The sequence below is a fragment of the Oncorhynchus tshawytscha genome, linkage group LG11 (assembly GCF_018296145.1).
Source record: "Oncorhynchus tshawytscha isolate Ot180627B linkage group LG11, Otsh_v2.0, whole genome shotgun sequence".
Classification (NCBI taxonomy): Eukaryota; Metazoa; Chordata; class Actinopteri; order Salmoniformes; family Salmonidae; genus Oncorhynchus; species Oncorhynchus tshawytscha.
The window spans coordinates 30,377,125-30,400,564 of NC_056439.1; the positions used below are offsets into that span (position 1 = coordinate 30,377,125).

Below are 23,440 nucleotides of genomic sequence, written 5' to 3' on the forward strand. Positions count from 1 at the left end.
TCAGGGCTTTGTAATGGCCACTCCAATGCCTTGACTTTCTTGTCCTTAAGCCATTTTTCCACAACTTTGGAAGTATGCTTGGGGTCATTGTACATTTGGAAGACCCATTAGCGACCAAGCATTAACCTCCTGACTGATGTCTTGAGATGTTGCTTCAATATATTCACATAATTTTCCTACCTCATGATGCCATCTATTTTGTTAAGTGCACCAGTCCCACCTGCAGCAAAGCACCCCCACAACATGATGCTGCCACCCCTGTGCTTCTCGGTTGGGATGGTGTTCTTCGGCTTACAAGCATCCCCCTTTTTCCTCCAAACATAACGATGGTCATTATGGCCAAACAGTTCTATTTTTGTTTCATCAGACCAGAGAACATTTCTCCAAAAAGTAAGATCTCAAAGCAAATTTTATTGGTCACATACACATGGTTAGCAGATGTTAATGTATGTTAGTGTAGCGAAATGCTTGTGCTTCTAGTTCCGACCATGCAGTAATATCTAACAAGTAATCTAACAATTTCACAACTACCTTTTACACACAAGCATAAAGGAATGAATGAGAATATGTACATATAAATATATGGATGAGTGATGGCCGAACAGCATAGGCAAGATGCAGTAGATGGTATAGAGTACAGTATATACATATGAGATGAGTAATGTAGGGTATGGAAACATTATATAAAGTGGAATTGTTTAAAGTTACTAGTGATACATTTATTACATCCAATTTTTAAAATTATTAAAGTGGCTAGAGATTTGAGTCAGTATGTTGGCAGCAGCCACTCAATGTTAGTGATGGCTGTTTAACAGTTTGATGGCCTTGAGATCCCCGCTTTCAGTCCCCGCTTTGATGCACCTGTACTGACCTCGCCTTCTGGATGATAGCGGGGGTGAACAGGCAGTGGCTCGGGTGGTTGCTGTTCTTGATGATCTTTTTGGCCTTCCTATAACATCAGGTGGTGTAGGTGTCCTGGAGGGCAGGTAGTTTGCCCCCGGTGATGCGCTGTGCAGACCTCACTACCCTCTGGAGAGCCTTACTGTTGTGGGCGGAGCAGTTGTCGTACCAGGCAGTGATGCACAATCGAGAGCATCCTGTTGGGGTGTATCTATAAAAGTTTGTGAGTGTTTTTGGTGACAAGACAAATTTCTTCAGCCTCCTGAGGATGAAGAGGTGCTGATGCACCTTCTTCACCATGCTGTCTGTGTGGGTGGACGATTTCAGTTTGTCCGTGATGTGTACGCCGAGGAACTTAAAACTTTCCACCTTCTCCACTACTGTCCCGTCGGTGTGGATAGTGGGGTGCTCCATCTGCTGTTTCCTGAAGTCCACAATCATCTCCTTTGTTTTTGTTGACGTTGAGTGGGAGGTTATTTTCCTGACACCACACTGAGGGCCCTCACCTCCTGCCTGTAGGCCGTCTCATCGTTGTTGGTAATCAAGCCTACCACTGTAGTGTCGTTTGCAAACTTGATGATTGAGTTGGAGGCGTGCATGGCCACGCAGTCATGGGTGAACAGGGAGTACAGGAGAGGGCTGAGAAAGCACCCTTGTGGGGAGATGTTTCCTACCTTCACCACCTGGGGGCATCCCGTCAGAAAGTCCAGGGCCCAGTTGCACAGGGCGGGGTCGAGACCCAGGGTCTTGAGCTTAATGACATTGTCCCCATGTGCGGTTGCAAACCATAGTCTGGCTTTTTTATGACTGTTTTGGAGCAGTGGCTTCTTCCTTGCCGAGCGGCCTTTCAGGTTATGTCAATATAGGACTCGTTTTACCGTGGATATAGATACTTTTGTACCGGTTTCGCCCAGCATCTTCACAAGGTCCTTTGTTGTTGTTCTGGGATTGTTTTGCACTATTCACACCAAAGTACATTCACCTCTAGGAGACAGAACGCATCGCCTTCCTGAGTGGTATGACGGCTGCATGGTCCCATGGTGTTTATACTTGCATTCAATGGTTTGTACAGATGAACGTACTACCTTCAGGCGTTTGGAAATTGATCCCAAGGATGAACCAGATTTGTGGAGGTATACCATTTCTTTTCAGGGGTCTTGGCTGATTTCTTTTGATTTTCCCATGATGTCAAGCAAAGAGGCACTGAGTTTGAAGGTAGGCCTTGAAATACATCCACAGGTACACCGCCAATTGACTCAAATGATGTCGATTAGCCAGAAGCTTCTAAAGCCATGACATCATTTTTTGGAATTTTCCAAGCTGTTTAAAGGCACAGTCAACTTAGTGTATGTAAACTTCTGACCCACTGGAATTGTGATACAGTGAATTACAAGTGAAATAATCTGTCTGTAAACAATTGTGCACAAAGTAGATGTCCTAACCGACTTGCCAAAACTAACAAGAAATTTGTGGAGTGGTTGAAAAACAAGTTTTAATGACTCCAATTTAAGTTTATGTAAACTTCAACTGTATGTGCATCCTTTCAAGTACATCCTTCACATTTAACTCACCACAGGTTTTCACCATTTTTGATGAACAAATAAGGTTTTATACAGTGGGGCAAAAAAGTATTTAGTCAGCCACCAATTGTGCAAGTTCTCTCACTTAAAAAGATGAGGCCGGTACACTTCAACTATGACAGACAAAATTAGAAAAAAAATCCAGAAAAACACATTGTAGGATTTTTAATGAATTTATTTGGAAATTATGGTGGAAAATAAGTATTTGGTCACCTACAAACAAGCAAGATTTCTGGCTCTCACAGACCTGTAACTTCTTTAAGAGGCTCCTCTGTCCTCCACTAGTTACCTGTATTAATGGCACCTGTTTGAACTTGTTATCAGTATAAAAGACACCTGTCCACAACCTCAAACAGTCACACTCCAAACTCCACTATGGCCAAGACCAAAGAGCTGTCAAAGGACACCAGAAACAAAATTGTAGACCTGCACCAGGCTGGGAAGACTGAATCTGCAATAGGTAAGAAGCTTGGTTTGAAGAAATCAACTGTGGGAGCAATTATTAGGAAATGGAAGACATACAAGACAACTGATAATGTCCCTCGATCTGGGGGCTCCACGCAAGATCTCACCACATGGGGTCAAAAGGATCACAAGAACGGTGAGCAAAAATCCCAGAACCACACGGGGGGACCTAGTGAATGACCTGCAGAGAGCTGGGACCAAAGTAACAAAGCCTACCATCAGTAACACACTACGCCGCCAGGGACTCAAATCCTGCAGTGCCAGACGTGTCCCCCTGCTTAAGCCAGTACATGTTCAGGCCCGTCGGAAGTTTGCTAGAGAGCATTTGGAAGATCCAGAAGAAGATTGGGAGAATGTCATATGGTCAGATGAAACCAAAATATAACTTTTTGGTAAAAAGGACAAAGGACAAAGAATGCTGAGTTGCATCCAAAGAACACCATACCTACTGTGAACCATGGGGGTGGAAACATCATGCTTTGGGGCTGTTTTTCTGCAAAGGGACCAGGACGATTGATCCATGTAAAAGGAAAGAATGAATGGGGCCATGTATCGTGAGATTTTGAGTGAAAACCTCCTTCCATCAGCAAGGGCATTGAAGATGAAACGTGGCTGGGTCTTTCAGCTTGACAATGATCCCAAACACACTGCCCGGGCAACGAAGGATTGGCTTCGTAAGAAGCATTTCAAGATCCTGGAGTGGCCTAGCCAGTCTCCAGATCTCAACCCCATAGAAAATCTTTGGAGGGAGTTGAAAGTCTGTGTTGCCCAGCAACAGCCCCAAAACATCACTGCTCTAGAGGAGATCTGCATGGAGGAATTGTCCAAAATACCAGCAACAGTGTGTAAAAACCTTGTGAAGACTTGCGAGAGTCATCTTTCCATAGAGTGGTCAATAGTTTGTAGGCCAAACTGTTTGGATCCTACAGACGTTTTTATGAGAAAACTGATTTTAGGGATGTGTCATGGTCTGACTAACACCGTACTTACACTGCCACCTTTCATCACAGATGCGGAAGGGCGACAGTGGATTGAGACGCAGCCCATTAAAAAAAAAAAAAAAAGATTGCTAGCTTAAACTGACTGATTTCTATGGGGATTTTTGTATTATGCTAATTAGACTTCTGCATTGGTGCGGACAACGACATCCTATTGAAACTGATGGGACTCGGGGCACAGTGGGGGGTGGCACAGTGGTCTAAGGCACTGCATCGCAGTGCTAGCTGTGCCACTAGAGATTTAGCCGGCTGCGACCGGGAGGCCCATGCGGCAGCGCACAAGATGTCCGAGTTAGGTAGGATTTGGCCGGCAGGGATATCCTTGTCTCATCGCGCACTAGTGATTCCTGTGGCGGGCCGGGTGCAGTGCACGCTGACACGGTCACCAGGTGTTTCCTCCGACACATTGGTGCGGCTGGCTTCCGGGTTGGATGGGCATTGTGTCAAGAAGCAGTGCGGCTTGGTTGAGTTGTGTTTCGGAGGACGCATGGCTCCCGACCGTCGCCTCTCCCGAGTCCGTACGGGAGTTGCAGCAATGAGACAAGACTAACTACTACCAATTGGATACCACGAAAAAAGGGGTGGAGAAAAAAATAAAAATTATGGGACACACTCCATCTTACACACACCTCCAGGATTATCAGGGCATGCAGGTTAGAGGCTCCCTCTCCACTGCTGCTAAATCACAGGGGAGCAGAATAGCTCAGACCGTAAACACCATGACAGAAGTACACACACTGCGTTAGCTCGCCATGGTTTAAATAAAGACAAAGCACCAGGAGGTGGCATCCTCACAGGCTGTTCACGTTCCTCAGCCTAAAACATATAGATGTCATCCCCCAGACGGATCACCTTAAATACAGTTGAAGTAATATAGCTACAGGTTCATCTGCCTCACGTCAAGCCCATTCTTGTGGGAAGCTGCTATAAACCAAGTGCTAACAGTCAGTATCTGGATAACGTGTGAAATGCTTGCTAACGCATGTGATATCAACAGAGGTATATTTTCTGGGTGATTTAAATATTGACTGGCTTTCATCAAGCTGCACACAAGAAAAATCTGCAAACTGTAATCAGTCAACCTACCAGTGTAGTTACAAACAGCACAGGAACAAATTCTTAAGCATGTATTGATCACATCTTGACTAATGTTGCTGAAATTTGCTTGAAAGCAGTATCCAGATCAATCGGATGTAGTGATCACAATATAGTAGCCATATCTAGAAAAACGTAGTTCTAAAGGCTGGGCCTAATATAGTGTATAAGAGGTCATACGATAAGTTTTGTAGTGATTACTATGTTGTTGATGTAAAGAATATTTGTTGGTCTGTGGTATGTAATGAGGAGCAACTAGATGCTGCACTTGACACATTTATGAAATTGCTTATTACAGTTACAAAAATTGTATGGTTGAGAGCAATGAGACAAAAGGAATGGCAACTAAGTCTGGCTGCACAACCGATGGGCAAATGTACTCCAAATTGAAAAATAATGTGACTAAACTGAATTAAAAGAAGAAACTACACAATGAAAAAAAGATCAATTACATGAATAATGATAGTAAAAAGCTTTAAATAAAATGTTGGGCAAAAAGGCAAACTCAGCTCCATCATTCATTGAATCAGATGGCTCATTCATCACAAAACACACTGATATTGCCAATTACATTTTAATTGGCAAGATAAGTAAACTTAGGCATGACATGCCAGCAACAAACGCTGACACTATACATCCAAGTATAACTGATCAAATTATGAAAGGGGACTGTGAAGCAACAGAAACATAGGCACAGACACATGCATACAAAAAAACGATAACATACGCACTATACACACACACATGGATTTTGTGTTGTAGATGTGGTTGTAAAGTAGGGGCCTGAGGGCACACACTTAATATGTTGTGAAATCTGTTGTAAATGTATAGTAATAAAATAAAAATTAAGGAATAACTGCCTTAAGCTGGACCCCAGGAAGAGCAGCTGCTGCTAATGGGGATCCATAATAAATACAAGCATTGTACATTTGAATTTGGTAAAGTGAGTGTAGAAGAGGTGAAAATATTATTATTGTCTATTAACAATGACCAGCCACCGGGATCTGACAACTTGGATGGAAAATTACTCAGGATAATAGCGGACGATATTGCCACTATTTGCCATATCTTCAATCTAAGCCTACTAGGAGGTGTGTGACCTCAGGCCTGGAAGAAAGAAAAAAGTAATTCCGCTACCCAAGAATAGTAAAGCCCCCTTTACTGGCTCAAAACGTCGACCACTCAGCCTGTTTCCAACCCTTAGTAAACTTTTGGAATTAATTGTGTTTGACCAGATACAATGCTATTTTACAGTAAACAAATTTAAAAACAGACTTTCAGCACGCTCATAGGGATGGACAATCAACATTAGAGGTCGACCGATTAATCGGAACGGCCGATTAAATAGAGCCGATGTCAAGTTTTCATAACAATCGGTCATCTGCATTTTTGGACACCGATCATGGCCGATTACATTGCACTCCACGAGGAGACTGTGTGGCAGGCTGACTACCTGTTATTCCAGTGCAGCAAGGAGCCAAGGTAAGGTGCTAGCTAGCATTAAACGGATCTTATAAAAAAAATATCAATCTTAACATAATCACTAGAACTTGTTCTCAACTAGCCTACCTGGTTAAATAAAGGTGAAATAAAAAATTTAAAAAATAAAAACTACACATGGTTGATGATATTACTAGTTTATCTAGCTTGTCCTGCGTTGCATATAATCGATGCGGTGCCTGTTAACTTATCATTGCATCATAGCCTACTTCGCCAAACGGGTGATTGAACAAGCGCATTGGCGAAAAAAGCACTGTCGTTGCACCAATGTGTACCTAACAATGAACATCAATGCCTTTCTTAAAATCAATACACAAGTATATATTTTTAAACCTGAATATTTAGTTAATATTGCCTGCTAACATGAATTTCTTTTAACTAGGGAAATTGTGTCACTGCTCTTGCGTTCTGTGCAACCGAGTCAGGGTATATGCAGCAGTTTGGGCTGCCTGGCTCGTTGCGAACTGTGAAGACTATTTCTTCCTAACAAAGACAGCCAACTTTGCCAAACGGGGGATGATATAAAAGGTGTAAAAAAGAACATTTTAAATATATATATATTTTTATTTTTTATTATAAATTGGCCAAATCGGTGTTCAAAAATACAGATTTCCAATTGTTATGAAAACTTGAAAATCGGCCCTAATTAAATCGTCCATTCCGATTAATTGGTCGACCTCTAATAGAGAGAGAGTCCTATAATCCCTATAATAACCTCAGCCTAAAACTTCTTACCTGGGAATATTGAAGTCTCATGTTAAAAGGAACCACCAGCTTTCATATGTTCTCATGTTCTGAGAAAGCAACTTAAACGTTAGCTTTTTTACATGGTACATATTGCACTTTTACTTTCTTCTCCAACACTTTGTTTTTGCATTATTTAAACCAAATTGAACATGTTTCATTATTTATTTGAGGCTAAATTGATTTGATTGATGTATTATATTAAGTTCAAATAAAAGTGTTCATTCGGTATTGTTGTAATTGTCATTATTACAAATAATACATTTAAAAATCTGCTTTTTTTGGTCCTCCAATAATCGGTATCGGCATTGAAAAATCATAATCAGTCGACCTCTAATCAACATGCACGGCACTTACACAAATGACTGATGAATGGCTGAGAGAAATTGATGATAAACAAGATTGTGTGAGCTGTTTTGTTAGACTTCAGTGTGCCTTTTGACATTATTGATCATAGTCTGCTGCCAGAAAAATGTATTTGTTATGGCTTTACACCCCCTGCTATATTGTGAATAAAGAGTTACCCGTCTAACAGAACACAGAGGTGTTCTTTAATGGAAAACCTCTCTAACATAATCCAGGTAGAATCAGGAATTCCCCAAGGCTGCAGTCTAGGCCCCTTCTTTCAATCTTTACTAATGACATGCTTTGAGTAAAGCCAGTGTGTCTATGTATGCAGATGACTCAACACTTCACTCGCTGTAGTAGCTGACATCACTGCAACACTTAACAAAGAGCTGCAGTTAGTTTCAGAATGGGTGGCAAGGAATAAGTTAGTCCTAAAAATATCTAAAAATAAAAGCATTGTATTTGGGACAAATAATTCACTAAACCCTAATTAAACCTTGTAATAAACTATGTGGAGATTGAGCAAGTTGAGGTGACAAAACTGCTTGGAGTAACCCCGGATTGTAAACTGTCATGGTCAAAACATACTGATACAACAGTAGCTAAGTTGGGGAGAAGTCTGTCCATAATAAAATATAACTCTGCCTTTTTAACAACACTATCAACAAGGCAGGTCCAACAGGCCCTAGTTTTGTCGCACCAGGACTACTGTTCAGTCTTTTGGTCAGGTTAGGGTTTAATTAGGGTTTAAGAAGGACCTTGGAAAATTACAATTGGCTCAGAACAGGGCAGCATGGCTAGCCCTTGAATGTACACGGAGAGCTAACATTAATAATATGCATGTAAATCTCTCCTGGCTCAAGTGGAGGAGCGATAAACTTCATCACTAGTTGTCTTTGTAAGAAGCCTTGACATGTTGAACTCACTGAGGTGTCTGTTTAAACTACTAGCACACAGCTTGGACACCCATGCATACCCCACAAGACATCCTCTTCACAATTTCCAAGTCAAGAAGACTATGGGAGGTGCACTTTACTACATAGAGCCATGACTACATGGAACTCTATTCCACATCATGTAACGGATACAAGCAGTAAAATCAGATTTAAATAACATACAAATATGAAACAGCGGGGAATGTGAAGACACACGCGCGCGCTTACACATAAACGTGATAAGATTCTACATACACACGTACACATGGATTCTGTATTGTAAATGTGTGGTAGTAGAGTAGTGACCCGAGGGAACGGTGTTATAAAATGTAATTACATGTAATATTGTTAATTGTATATAACTGCCTTAATGTTGTTGGACCCCAGGAAGAGTTGCTGCTGCCTTGGCAACAGATAATGGGGATCCTCAATAAATGCAAATACCTTGGCCTGCCTGCCTGCAGAGTCTTCTGTGGGGCCAAACCCCCTGCTTCCAAACCCCCAGAGGAGACAAGTCATGACCATGGAGGCGCTGAAGTCATTTCACCTTTCACCTCCATTCTTTTCATCTTTCTCTCAGTCTGCTTCCGTGTCCAGGACATGATAGTTAAGAGGAGAGAGAAGCACCCTTGATACAGCCTTCACACAGCCTATTATTGATTAATGGAAAGATAATTTTTCGATCTGACAATAAATGTTTCTCTCCCGCTCTCTGAAAATGTTGCTCTCTGAAATGACAGCAACACGACTCCATCTTCTCTCATTTCAATCGTACCTCAAACAGGACACCACAAACTAACGAAATACTTTTTTTTTTTTTACTAAATAAATGGTTCTAAATAAGCCGGTGTTCTGCAGGAATCAACCGCGCCACCTTGAAACGCCACCAAGTCAAACAGAAGTTAGTCTTCTGGACTGAGGTGAGGGGAAAGAAAAACCACACTGAAGCCCAACTGAAGTCTTGCGGTTGCCAGACACGCCTGGCAACCGCTCTACCCCACCCCAAGCCAGAGGGAGGAGGAGAAAAGAGGGAAAGAGAGGGGGAAAAGTGAGGAAAAACAGCCAGTCAGAGCCAAGAGCAACACATCCTACAACCCTTTCTCCATCAGCATGTTCGACTTCATGCTGCATATCCAGTCAGTTAGAGAGAACCACATCCTCCTCCATGTGAAGCCAGCCATACTGGTGCAGCTCTTCCCCCAATGGTGGATGAAAAATGGGCAATGGTCCTGTCTTTGGGTTTAAATGACTATCAAATACACTGGAATAAAAGGTTTCTAGACTCTGCATGCAAATCCCCCAATGTAATGTATAGGAATATGAGTGTGTCTGGAGAAAGACTTCACCACTGTCATGGAGATGAGACTAGGTGAGCACTGAGCAGAGATTTCTCCCACGCACCGTTGCACCCTGGGAAAACCGCTACGCCTCTCATAGGGGCTGGATGAGAAGGAGGGTGATGGCATCGCTTTATCTCATCACTGTAAAATTAAAATAAACAACTGTGGAGGAAAACAGAGCAGTTGCCAAATGGAAGAAGGCCTTAACAGACACCATGAATAACACATAGCTGACAGCTCAAGAAAACACAGAGGCAGAGCCCTCATTCTGTCTCTGTGGGCTGCAGGTAGGAAAGTGATGACATTACAGAGGAGTTGAGGGCTTGTTCCCACACCAGGCAGAGACCCTTGATAAGGACACAATACACTGCAGCAACATCCACCTTCAAGGGCTTCCCAACCATTAGCGTGACACTAATCTAAACTGACCACCACTGTAATATGCTAACAATGAATTAGCATGTACCTAAAGAGCATAGTGTGTGCCCCCAGTAAGATAAACTGCATTGGGCTCTGTGTAAGGAAGATAACCATATGTTACCATTGAGTGAAGTCACGTAGGCAGAGTATTCGTGTGAGCTCATCGCACTTTAACTTTAAACTAGACAAGGCCGACCCAGGGTGCATGCTGGACATTCACTAGCATGTCTGTGTGAGCTAGCCTGTTTGGATGTTGTTTGTATGCCAACTATGTGGTAGGCTTAAGCCGGCCTGCACAGTCAGGACAGTCAGTGTGCTTGTATGTGGCATGCGGTACTCACCATAGGGATGCCGGTGGAGAAGATGGTGGGTTTGACCACCTGTTTCTGCTTCTCAATTTGAGTCTCCAGCTGGGCAGTCCGGTCCTTGTGTTGGTGCCAGCAGGATGGTGGTGACATGAGAGCGTTCCTGAAGGGGAACATCCAAATACAGGTATGAGGTGAGTGATCCTATTTTCGTGTGTGTATGTGTGTGTGCGCGCGCGCAACAACCACTGAATCCGGATAAAGCAAAAAACAGATTTACACTAAGTAAAAGATGGGAGGTGCTTCGAAGACTGGTACATGTAAATGAGATGTGCAACTTGGGAACCTCAGAGTTCAAAATATCAAATCAGACGCTCCTCCCTATAACTGCACAACAAACCAAGGCGGTTCAAGGCTAGTCATCAGATTATTGATGCAAGCAATGTTAAAACCCTGGTGGTATGACCTTTTTTCAAGTATGTCTTCACCTCCATTAAGTGAAGGTTGAACATTGCAATTTCTCCAGTGGAGTGTTGCCAAGCTTAGAGGTCTGAAAACACAAGCCCAGGCATGCCATCCATGGAGGGAGCAGGATGTTATCGCGGGGTGGACGGGAGGTGGGCACAGAGCTGGGAGTGTTTTCATCACCAGGCAGAAAGGAAGGTGTGGAGCCGAATAATGAACAGCTGGAGGTGATCTGCTGATGGCCCCTTATCAGGATACATTGCAAACACTACATCTGTCTATTTGATCATTGATGCACTATATATACACAAAAGTATGTGGACACCACTTCAAATTAGTGGAGTCGGCTATTTCAGCCACATCCATTGCTGACAGGTGTATAAAATCGAGCACACAGCCATGCAAGCTCCATAGACAAAGAAAATGCAGTAGAATGGCCTTACTGAAGAGCTCAGTGACTTAAGGTGGCACCGTCATAGGATGCCATCTTTCCAACAAGTTAGTTGCTCTGCTAGAGCTGCCCTGGTCAACTGTAAGTGCTGGTATTGTGAAGTGGAAAAGTCTAGGAGCAACAACAGCTCAGCTGCGAAGTGGTAGGCCACACAAGCTCACAGAATGGGACCCCCTAGTGCTGAAGCGCTTAGCGCGCAAAAATCGTCTGTCCTCGGTTGCAACAATCAAAACCGAGTTCCAAACTACCTCTGGAAGCAACGTCAGAACAATAACAATTCGTCGGAAGCTTCATGAAATGGATTTTCATGGTGAGCAGCTGCACACAAGCCTAAAATCACCATGCCCAATGCCAAGCGTCTGCTGAAGTGGTGTAAAGCTCGCCGCCATTGGACTCTGGAGCAGTGGAAACGTATTCCCTGGAGTGATGAACCACGCTTCACCATCTGGCAGTCCAACGAACAAACCTGGGTTTGGCAGATGCCAGGAGAACGCTACCTCGCCGAATGCATAGTGCCAACTGTAAAGTTTGGTGGTGGAGGAGGAATAATGGTCTGGGGTTGTTTTTCATGGTTCGGGCTAGGTCCATTAGTTCCAGTGAAGGGAAATCTTAACCCTACAACATACAATGACATTGTAGATGATTCTGTGCTTCCAACTTTATGGCAACAGTTGGGGAAGGCACTTTACTGTTTCAGCATGACAATGCCCCTGTTCACAAAGCAAGGTCCATACAGAAATGGTTTGTTAAGATCGGTGTGGAGGACCTTGACTGGCCTGCACAAAGCCCTGACCTCAACCCTATAGAACACCAGTGGGATGACTCGCAAACTGCTAGCCAGGCCTAACTCCCCAAAATCAGTGCCCATCCTCACTAATGCTCTTGTGGCTGAATGGAAGCAAGTCCCTGCAGCAATGTTCCAATATCTTGTGTATTGCCTTCCCAGAAGAGTGGAGGCTGTTATTGTAGCAAAGGGGGGGGCAACTCCATATTAATGCCCATGATTTTGAAATTAGATGTTTGACGAGCAAGTGTCCACATACTTTGGGTTAAGTAGTGTATATCTTACTGTGTGTGTGTGTGTGTGTGTGTGTGTGTGTGTGTGTGTGTGTGTGTGTGTGTGTGTGTGTGTGTGTGTGTGTGTGTGTGTGTGTGTGTGTGTGTGTGTGTGTGTGTGTGAGGCCTCAGAGATTTCTACTGTAAATGCCAAAGCACAGGAGCGTGTCCCCGGGTTCTTACTGCTCATCTCCCAACAAACAACAGAGGCCCAGTGTTTAAACAAACAAACAAACAGCTCAACCTGCTATCTGTGATCGCTCTATACCAGGCTGCTCTACAGGGACAATCACTTCTAAAGTCCGTAGCTAAGCACAAAGGAGCCAGGATACTTGCCAGGAGGCACAGAAAGCTAACAATGCTGAGGGGACAGCAAAGCTTCAGCAGCTCCACAGCAGAAGAGTAGTAATAAGCTCTTAATGAGCCTAGTTACCAGTCATTGGCTCATCTTATATATCCTGCTTGTTCTTCCTGTACGTGTGTCACCTGATTGTAAGTCATAGAACAATTTGTTCCCGTTGGCCTATGTGGTAATGTGTGTTTATTAGTGTGACTGTATGTGGTGTGTGTCTGTGTACATGTCTAAGTGTCTCACCAGATTATCTAGTAGAGCCTGCTTGCTCTTCCTCCTGCCCTGTAGCTGTCTCTGTTCCTCCTGCAGAGCCTCCAGCCTGCGATGCTCGTTCCCCTGCTACTCCAACAACAGCAGCTCCTCCAACAGCATGTCCTCCCAACAACAGCTCCTCCAACAACAGCAGCTCCTCCTGCTCTCGCATCTGATGGAGAGAGAGAGAGGGAATAATCAATATCCTAGTAGTCAGTATTGCAGGAGGAGACAGAGGGTGAGAGAGGGAGCGAGATCATGTAGTACAACAGAATAATGCATAAGTGATGAGTTTCATCAGGCAAGGCAGAGCGAGTCAGTGCGGGATTACAGGTACCCACCAGCTTGGCCTTGTTCTTCTGGATGATGTCTCTATTCTCTCTCTGGTACGCCTCCATGATGTGTTTGGTGCCCTCCACCTCAAGGTTGTTGGTCAGGTTATAGACTGGAGCAGAGTGCAGGGCAGCCCTCCAAGACACTAGCACAGACTTCCCTTCAAATGATCTAGGGCAGATACTGGAAATCGGATTCGGCACAACCTAAAGTATGATGTTGCAAAGCACCAGACTATTGAAAATGAATTGTTTTAAAATGTATAAATAAGGTTTAATGTTTCAATTCAAGGGCTTGCCAGTGTACACTACCAGTCAAAAGTTTTAGAACACCTACTCATTCAAGGGTTTTTCTTAATTTTTACTATTTTCTACATTGTAGAATAATATTGAAGACATCAAAACTATGAAATAACACATATGGAATCATGTAGTAACCAAAAGAAGTGTTTAACAAATCAAAATATATTTTATATTTGAGATTCTTCAAATAGCCACCCTTTGCCTTGTTGACAGATTCGCACACTCTTGGCATTCTCTCAACCAGCTTCACCTGGAATGCTTTTCCAACAGTCTTGAAGGAGTTCCCACATATGCTGAGCACTTGTTGGCTGTTTTTCCTTCCCTCTGCAGTCCGACTCATCCCAAACCATCTTAGTTTGGTTGAGGTCGGGGGATTGTGGAGGCAATGTCATCTGATGCAGCACTCTCATCACTCTCCTTCTTGGTAAAATAGCCCTTACACAGCCTGGAGGTGTGCTGGGTCATTGTCCTGTTGAAAAACAAATGATGGTCCCACTAAGCCCAAACCAGATGGGAGGGCGTGTCGCTGCAGAATGCTGTGGTAGCCATGCTGGTTAAATATGCCTTGAATTCCAAATAAATCACTGACAGAGTCACCAGCAAAGCACCCCCACACCATCACACCTCCTCCATGCCTCATGGTGGGAACTACACATGTGGAGATCATCCCTTCACCTACTCTGCGTCTCACAAAGACACGGCGGTTGGAACCCAAAATCTCAAATTTAGACTCATCAGACCAAAGTACAGATTTCCACCAGTCTAATGTCCATTGCTCATGTTTTTTTGACCAAGCAAGTCTGTTCTTATTGGTGTCCTTTCATAGTGGTTTCTTTGCAATTTGACCATGAAGGCCTGATTCACACAGTCTCCTCTGAACAGTTGATGTTGAGATGTGTCTGTTACTTGAACTCTGTGAAGCATTTATTTGGGCTGCAATTTCTGAGGCTGCTAACCCTAATGAACGTATCCTCTGCAGCAGAGGTAACTCTGGGTCTTCCATTCCTGTGGCGGTCCTCATGAGAGCCAGTTTAATCATAGTGCTTGATGGCTTTTGCGACTGCACTTGAAGAAACTTTAAAAGTTCTTGAAATGTTCCGTATTGACTGGCCTTCATGTCTTAAAGTATTAATGGACTGTCGTTTCTCTTTGCTTATTTGAGCTGTTCTTGCCATAAAATGAACTTGGTCTTTTACCAAATAGGTCTATCTTCTGTATACCACCCCTACCTTGTCACAACACAACTGATTGGCTCAAACGCATTAAGGAAAGAAATTCAACAAATTAACAAGGCACACCTGTTAATTCAAATGCATTCCAGGTGACTACCTCATGAAGCTGGTTGAGAGAATGCCAAGAATGTGCAAAGCAGTCATCAAGACAAAGCGTGGCTATTTGAAGAATTTCAAATATATTTTGATTTGTTTAACACTTTTTTGGTAACTACATGATTCCATCTGTGTTATTTCATAGTTTTGATGCCTTCACTATTATTCTACAATGTAGAAAATTGTTTAAAAAAATAAAATAAAATAAAGACCCTTGAATCAGTAGGTGTTTTAAAACTTTTGACCAGTAGTGTTTTTCTCTAAAAGTAATACACCATGTTTCTGACAGTGTAAGCATAGGAAACCATAGGCTAACCCATAGTCACAGTGCAAACACCATCTGACAGAGATCTCTGGGAATTGGCAGAGAGAGACTGGTGGGTCTCTGACCCTGGCTGGCACTGACACCTGTAAAACTTCAACATCCAGAGCCAAGGCCAGAGACAGATCAATGCACTAAGACCCCCCTCTATCTCTCCATCTCCCGAGTCCACAGCCTGCTCTCACCGATCTCCTCCACTTGCTCCAAATAGTCATTGTATTCTCTCAGGCTGGAGAAGTCAAAGTCTCTCGTTCTAACTGTGAAGGAGAAGAGAAAAAATATATATATATCGTAAGTATCAGGCCTAATACTTGTTTGCTCACATTACATTGAAATAACAGGGCTAAAGAAACAACGATGAGGGATGGACAGAACGGGAGGGGCTGAGGCAGATGTATGGCAGGGAAAGAGCCTTCCCATTTGAGCAACCCCTGAGGGGCCATTGTCTACAAAACAAACAGCATAATGACAAAGACAAAGGAAGCTTAAGGAGAGGGAGGAGAGGGCTGAACACAAACAGAGACACACCCTTCTCCCCCGTGCCCCTCAATCACATCTTGAGCACCTTCTTGCAGATCTCCACCTCCTTGTCGATGGCTGGGTCTTTGAAGAGCTGCATGTGGAAGTTAGTCTTCCTCAGGGGCGTGCCACACTGCACACAGTTCCCCCGAGCCACTCACAAACAGCATGTCCACACAGCTCTCACATCTGAAGAAACAGACACACAAATGTGTCAAACACACACACATACAGTTGAAGTCGGAAGCTTACACACACTTTAGCCAAATACATTTAAACTCAGTTTTTCACAATTCCTGACATTTAATCCTAGTAAAAATTGCCTGTTTTAGGTCAGTTAGGATCACCACTTTATTTGAAGAATGTGAGATGTCAGAATAACAGTAGAGAGAATGATTGGCTTTTTCCTTGCTGAGCGGCCTTTCAGATTATGTTGATATAGTACTTGTTTTACTGTGGATATAGATACTTTTGTACCCGTTTCCTCCAGCATCTTCACAAGATCCTTTGCTGTTGTTCTGGGATTGATTTGCACATTTCGCACCAGAGTACGTTCATCTCTAGAAGACCGAATGAGTCTCCTTCCTGAGCGGTATGATGGCTGCGTGGTCCCATGGTGTTTATACCTGCGTACTATTGTTTGTACAGATGAACGTGGTACCTTTATGTGTTTGGAAATTGCTCCCAAGGATGAACCAGACTCGTGGAGGTCTACACATTTTTTCTGAGGTCTTGGCTGATTTCTTTTGATTTTCCCATGATGTCAAGCAAAGAGGCACTGAGTTTGAAGTGAGGCCTTGAAACACATCCACAGGTACACCTCCAATTGACTCAAATGATGTCAATTAGCCTATCAGAAGCTTCTAAAGCCATGACATCATTTTCTGGATTTGAGCAAGCTGTTTAAAAGGCACAGTCAACTTAGTGAATGTAAACCTCTGACCCACTGGAATTGTAATACAGTGAATTATAAGTGAAATAATCTGTCTGTAAACAATTGTTGGAAAAATGACTTGTGTCATGCACAAAATAGATGTCCTAACCGACTTGCCAAAACTACAGTTTGTTAACAAGAAATTTGTGGAGTGATTGAAAAAACGAGTTTTAATGACTCCAACCTAAGTGTATGTAAACTTCCGACTCTAACTGTATATACAAAGCTCTACAGAAGAAGCCTTATTCTTTGGAGCAGGCAGGTTTAAATCTATTACCTACATGCATGTCTAATGCACTTTTCCTTAGCAATGGCCTGGTGGTATACCTCCATTTTATATAATATGTATGCGTGTTATCAGCCCCACAACAGGTGATAATGGCAATCTTATATTACCTTAATGCAATAGTTCAGACGGTAGGAATCATGAATGAAATGTTGCAGACAGACAGGAAATTCATCTGACACCCATGCCAAAGATTGTCTGCACTGGAAATTTCTTTTTTCTATTGTAATTTCAAAGTTACTCAAACAGTCAGCGTGCCACACTGCACAAAATACAACATCCAGTTCAGCAATGCACCCACAGCTTCTCATCACTAAACTATTTTAAATTCCACTGATGCTGAAGTTCCCTGAAAAGACTCGGGCTTCTTTCAACATTGTCAGGATCGTAATAATTTGTTATGACCTTGAAAGTGCTCTAACAACTGGTCTAATATTAATAAGATCCCAAAAAAGACAAAACAGTTATGGTAGTTTAGAGATAAATATTTCATTATAAACTGCATCGATTAAGAACAGGACTACATTAGACATATCATGTCTCAGTGTTCCTGTATTAGTCTGGTTTAATAGGTCTTACTGCATAGAGGGGTTCCCTTCCCTCATTGACCAACACAGAGCTGTTCTAGGAAATTGTTGCATGACACACAAATTCCGTCATCAAATGTCAATGTCCACCAATACGAAAACATTCCAATGCAGAGGGTCCTTCCACAAGCAGGGCGGCAAGTAGCCTAGTGGTTAGAGCGTTGAACGAGTAACCTAAAAGTTGCAAGATCAAATCCCCGAGCTGACAAGGTAAAAATCTGTCCTTCTGCTCCTGAACAAGGCAGTTAACCCAATGTTCCTAGGCCGTCATTGAAAATAAGAATTTGTTTTTAACTGAAGTGCCTAGTTAAATAAAGGTTTAACAAATAATAATAATAATACATTTTTAAAAAATTTAAAAGCCATCAAAACAACACGGCCATAGCAACCACCAGAGCCACTTTCGGGCCGAGCAACATTTACTCATCAATCACACCTTTAAGCAGGTAGGAGTTTACCCATCAATCACACTCAAGTGAGGAGTGGACCCTAAAGACAATGGAGAAGGTCTTAAATCTTCCCTAAGTAGGCGGCAGGAGGGGTGGGCGGCAGGCGGGGGGCTGGATAAACGTTTGCACAGTCCACTCTTTTAATTAAGTCTCTGTGGAGCTTTATTCCACTGGAATTCACCTTCCGTAGGCTTCCTGCTCTTAGCTGGCCACCTTCAGAAGCAAGCACCAACATCTGGTTTCCAAATGGCCACATCTGGAGTGACTACAACTGTTTTAACCCCAAAACATAGCCAAAATGTTTTTTTTTTTTTTTTCAATGTGATGAAATTTGAGGGGGAAAATCATCTTGGGCCTACAATTTTTTATTGTATGTTTCCAAAGTCTCATTTCTTTCAAACCCTCTTCAGAACTTGAGTGCTTTAAGCCTAGACGCAGTAAATCTTTTTCACCTCATCAGCAGGATTCTAAATGAAAAAGCAGTTTTGGGAGAAACAGCAGCGCTACTGGGCTTTACCTGTTTACATATCAGATATGCGGAAAACAAAGCAAACCTGCCAAAAGATCATGAACACAAACACATCCTCTAGTAGGGCTGCACGATATAATAAAAATAATTTTAAAATGAATAAATACTTCTTTTTTTTCTATCTGTGAACATATTGGAATCGGCCAATGTCTACTCCCAATGTGCAAAACCGATTTTAAAGCTGACGTGCATCCCTATATAACGAAAGTACATGACGTAAATGACGCCACGTAAAATTTGCCGCTACACGCATTCCTAAAGTAGAACATAATGTCTGCTGTGTGGATCGAGCAGTCAACAAGTCATGCAGTCATTTGAAAGAGTAACAAAATTTCAGCGAGACAACTCGAAATCCATTAAAGCCAAGGTAATGGAATTAATTTCCCTTGACAATCAACCGTTCTCTGTCGTGGGTGATGTTGTGGGTGATGTTGGCTTTTGCCGACTGGTCGAGCACCGGTTAACACTACCAAGTGCGTTATTTTTCAGATGTTGCCCTACCCGGAGTTACACAGTAATAGCGTCACAGCTATTGCCAGGACTACCTGGCATGACGACTACTTGCTGTCCCCAGTCCACCTAGCTGTGCTGCTGATCCAGTTTCAACTGTTCTGTCTGCGGCTATGGAACCCTGACCTGTTCACCGGACGCGCTACCTGTCCCAGACCGGCTGTTTTCAACTCTCTAGAGACAGCAGGAGAGGTAGAGATACTCTTTATGATAGGCTATGAAAAGCCAACTGACATTTATTCCTGAGGTGCTGACTTGTTGTACCCTCAACAACTACTGTGTTTATTATTATTTGACCATGCTGGTCATTTATGAACATTTGAACATCTTGGCCATGTTCTGTTATAATCTCCACCCGGCACAGCCAGAAGAGGACTGTCCACCCCTCATAGCCTGGTTTCTCTCTAGGTTTCTTCCTAGGTTTTGGCCTTTCTAGGGAGTTTTTCCTAGCCACCGTGCTTCTACACCTGCATTGCTTGCTGTTTGGGGTTTTAGGCTGGGTTTCTGTACAGCACTGAGATATCAGCTGATGTAAGAAGGGCTATATAAATACATTTAATTTGATTAGTTTCACGGCATACATACTATGCCGTTTGGGTCTTTGCATGTCAAAAAAGATAGAGTAGCACTGTCAAAGCTGTACAAAAAAAGTCAGCAAACACCGGCCACAAACGATGAGTTTACAATACTGCGTTGGTAATAAACCATCATTTGTTTAACCTCAACTTCTGGGGTAGCTAGCTTTAGCTTGGTACCTAGTTAGCACCAATACAATCAGCTTGAAAACAATGACCAGTAAAAACTGCTTTCATTTTCATTATTCTAAGCAATGATTTAGGAATCCTTGCGAGTAAGTATTAGCAAGGTTGCCACTTGTTGTTAGCCTATTGATAATGTATTTCAGTTCATGAAATTAAATAGCTAGCCAGCTACTTAACCCTGTTGGGCAAAGCTAACGTTATAAGCAGCCAGCTAGCTTCATCTGGCTTGTGTGGCTCGACCGGGTTGTGTGTTGTGATGCTAGCCACATTAATCAAATAAGAACTGTCTTATAAATTAGGGTTATTTTAGATGGTGACACCTAGCTATATAGTTAGTTAGCTAACTATAGCTACTGAAACTGATGTCGTTTTGCTATGTTTTGGGGAAGAACATTGTTTGCATCCATGAGCTAGCTAGCTTTGTAGATGCGCGAGACAACTTTACCAGCATCATAGCAAACGTATGAATAGTTGTGACATGAAATACAAGTGATAGTGTAATCAATGTGTAATAACTACGTAAAAGATTCATGAACGCATTAAATTATGTGACATGCAGTCATATTCAGGTCCTGATTGGTCAAATGGTGTTATTTGACATGTCAAGTAGGGTTAAATAATATATTTTTTGACACTCAAAGACCCAAACAGCGTTCCATAGAAATCTTGGTTGAGAATGAAACGACTGAACAACGAAACAGCACAGCAAGTAAGTGAAAGAAATAGGTTTTGATTATGTTTTACTGGTAATGGGGACATACGTAAATGCCAACAAAATAACTTTTTGGTCAGTGTGGTGTGTAACCTTTATTTAACTAGGCAAGTCAGTTAAGAACAAATTATTATTTAGAAAGACGGCCTACACCAGCCAAACCCGGACGACGCTGGGCCAATTGTGCGCCGCCCTATGAGCAGATGTGATACAGCCTGGATTCGAACCAGGGACTGTAGTGACACCTCTTGCACTGAGATGCAGTGCCTTAGACCGCTGTGTCCATGTGTGTGTTTTAACTATACTAGAATGCTTAAAAAGGCCGCAATTTTTTTTATATCTGTTGTACGTATCGGTATAATTTTGTTTGGCAAGGAAAATATTGGATATCGGTATCAGCAAAAAATGTCATATCGGTTCATCACTACCCTCTAGTATAGAAAAGATCTCACAAAACATGAGCAAATTGGCCTAGTGTTCAACAATTGCTGGATTTATCACACAAAAAAAAACAAATAAAACAAAAATTATCCTGTACGTGGTTGGTCCCCAGGACCATGAGAGGGCCCCCTGTTCGAGTGCAGCCCAGTAGGGGCAGATGTTCACTGTGGCCCCAGGCTACAGGAGAGGTATAGGCCTGGCCATATGGAGGTAAAAGGGGGGTTTGCTGCTTGTTTCCACAGACCCACAAAGAGCCCATTCATCAGGTAGGTCCAGGAGTTGGGCGTAGCTTGCCCCCTGTCCCATAAATGGACCACATAACGGACCCTTCCACAGGGGAAATCCTCTGTAATTGTAGAGCAAAGAGGTGAAACTAAGAGAAGATTGGAGGGAGGAGACTTTCAAAGTGAACTTGCCATCTTCAGGCTAGCTCCTCTCAGACAAGCCATTTGTATAGGCCCCTCTGATTGTCAAATACATTTTTATTGCCACATGCCTCGTAAACTAACAGTGAAATGCTGACTTACGAGCCATTCCCAACAATGCAGAGAGAAAAAAATAAAAACAATAGAATACACAATGCGCAACATTAACAGGGGATGCAGGATTTTTATTTGCCTCATTTAGATATGTTTCTGCTTATAATTTCTGACATTTTGATAGGCTATTTGTTAGTCAACTTGTCTACAATTAGATACAAGCAGCTTATCTTCTGTCATTATATGTTGACCTAGAAGACTATATAAACCCTTGCTCACCAGAACAATGCCATAAATCGGTAGAATGAATGCTTCCAATATATTTGACATCGGTCAAGTTCTCCGTCATCTCTGCTTCTTTAGCAGATCAAAGACATTTAGGGACTGAGGAGAAAATGCAATAAGTCAACAACAACAAAAATCGGGAACGATTTTCTGTGCTAGTTGTAAAGGAAATGTAAAGCTGTGAAAACGACCCAACATTTTTCTGATAAGATTTCAGTTCGGCTTGGATCTATATTTTATGTGGTTGAAATACTATCAGCTTTTATGATGCTGATAAAGATAGCCGTCATATTCTGATGTTACTGAGTCAAAATGTACATTTGGTGTATAATTTTACTGCAAGAAATGCTTAATTCTGCAGGAGATAATATAAAAGATGTGAGAGGTTATAAACCTTTAGTCAGTGTCCAGATTTCAGTTTCCATTTAACCGATCTGAACAGCAGGCTACAGTTCCCTTGACGTGCCATAGGCCTATTTGAAGTCCCCATCGTGTGACTGTTGAATTTGTATAGCTTCTCACAATCACATATAACATAACAAATCTTTCCTAAACATTAGTTTTCTGGCCCTCCCCCTCTCTTTATTTTCATCTCTCCACTTCGCAACTTTTCTCTTATTGAATTCAACTCTGACATTGTCCTGTTTGCCTCAGTGGATCGATGTTAACGTTTTCTGCCCGTTCCCAAAAGCATTTGGCGATTGGCGTGTAGGCTAATTGGCACGCGTAGAGTTAGGCCCTGAAGCTTAAACTTATACTCTAATGTCAGATAGACTAAAATAATGAAAGAAAAACCTCAATGATATGCACAGTGTACAAAACATTAGAAACGCCTTCCTAATATTGAGTTGCACACCCTTTTGCCCTCAGAACAGCCTCAATTCGTTGGGGCATGGACTCTAGGTGTCAAAAGCGTTCCATAGTGTTGCTGGCCCATGTTGACTAGAATGCTTCCCACAGTTATGTCAAGTTGTCTGGATGTCCTTATGGTGGTGGAACATTCTTGATACACATGGGAAACTGTTGAGCATTAAAAAATAATAATAATAATAATTAAATGCAGCATTGCATTTCACTCAGCGTTAATTGCACAAAAATGATACATTATGGATTTATGAATGTATTGTTTTCTCTTTATTCAACCCGACTGCAACCCACCCGTCCTTCATCCACACAATATTTTGTGGTTATAAGCACAGGGACTGCGGGTTATGAGTCAACCCATACATCACTAATACACGGTGTGACAGAATAGGTCAAGAGCCCATAAAACGCCTGCTATTTACTGCAGCATCATCTTTTAAATTGTGCCTTTCTCCTGCTGCTGGGCATAAGGGCTTGAGAGGCTATACGGTAATATGTCCAGCATCATCCACACGATTTCTCTAGGATACGCTATCTTTCCCTCTGTCTCTTCCTCTCTCCCAGAACTGTTCTCACTGTAGCAGAGTGGTGAG

General features: G+C 42.5%; 1 pseudogene; it reads right to left on the minus strand.

The window, feature by feature from the left end:
• Positions 1 to 23,440, minus strand: part of LOC112262459 — a 139,950-nt pseudogene that overhangs the window by 102,788 nt on the left and 13,722 nt on the right.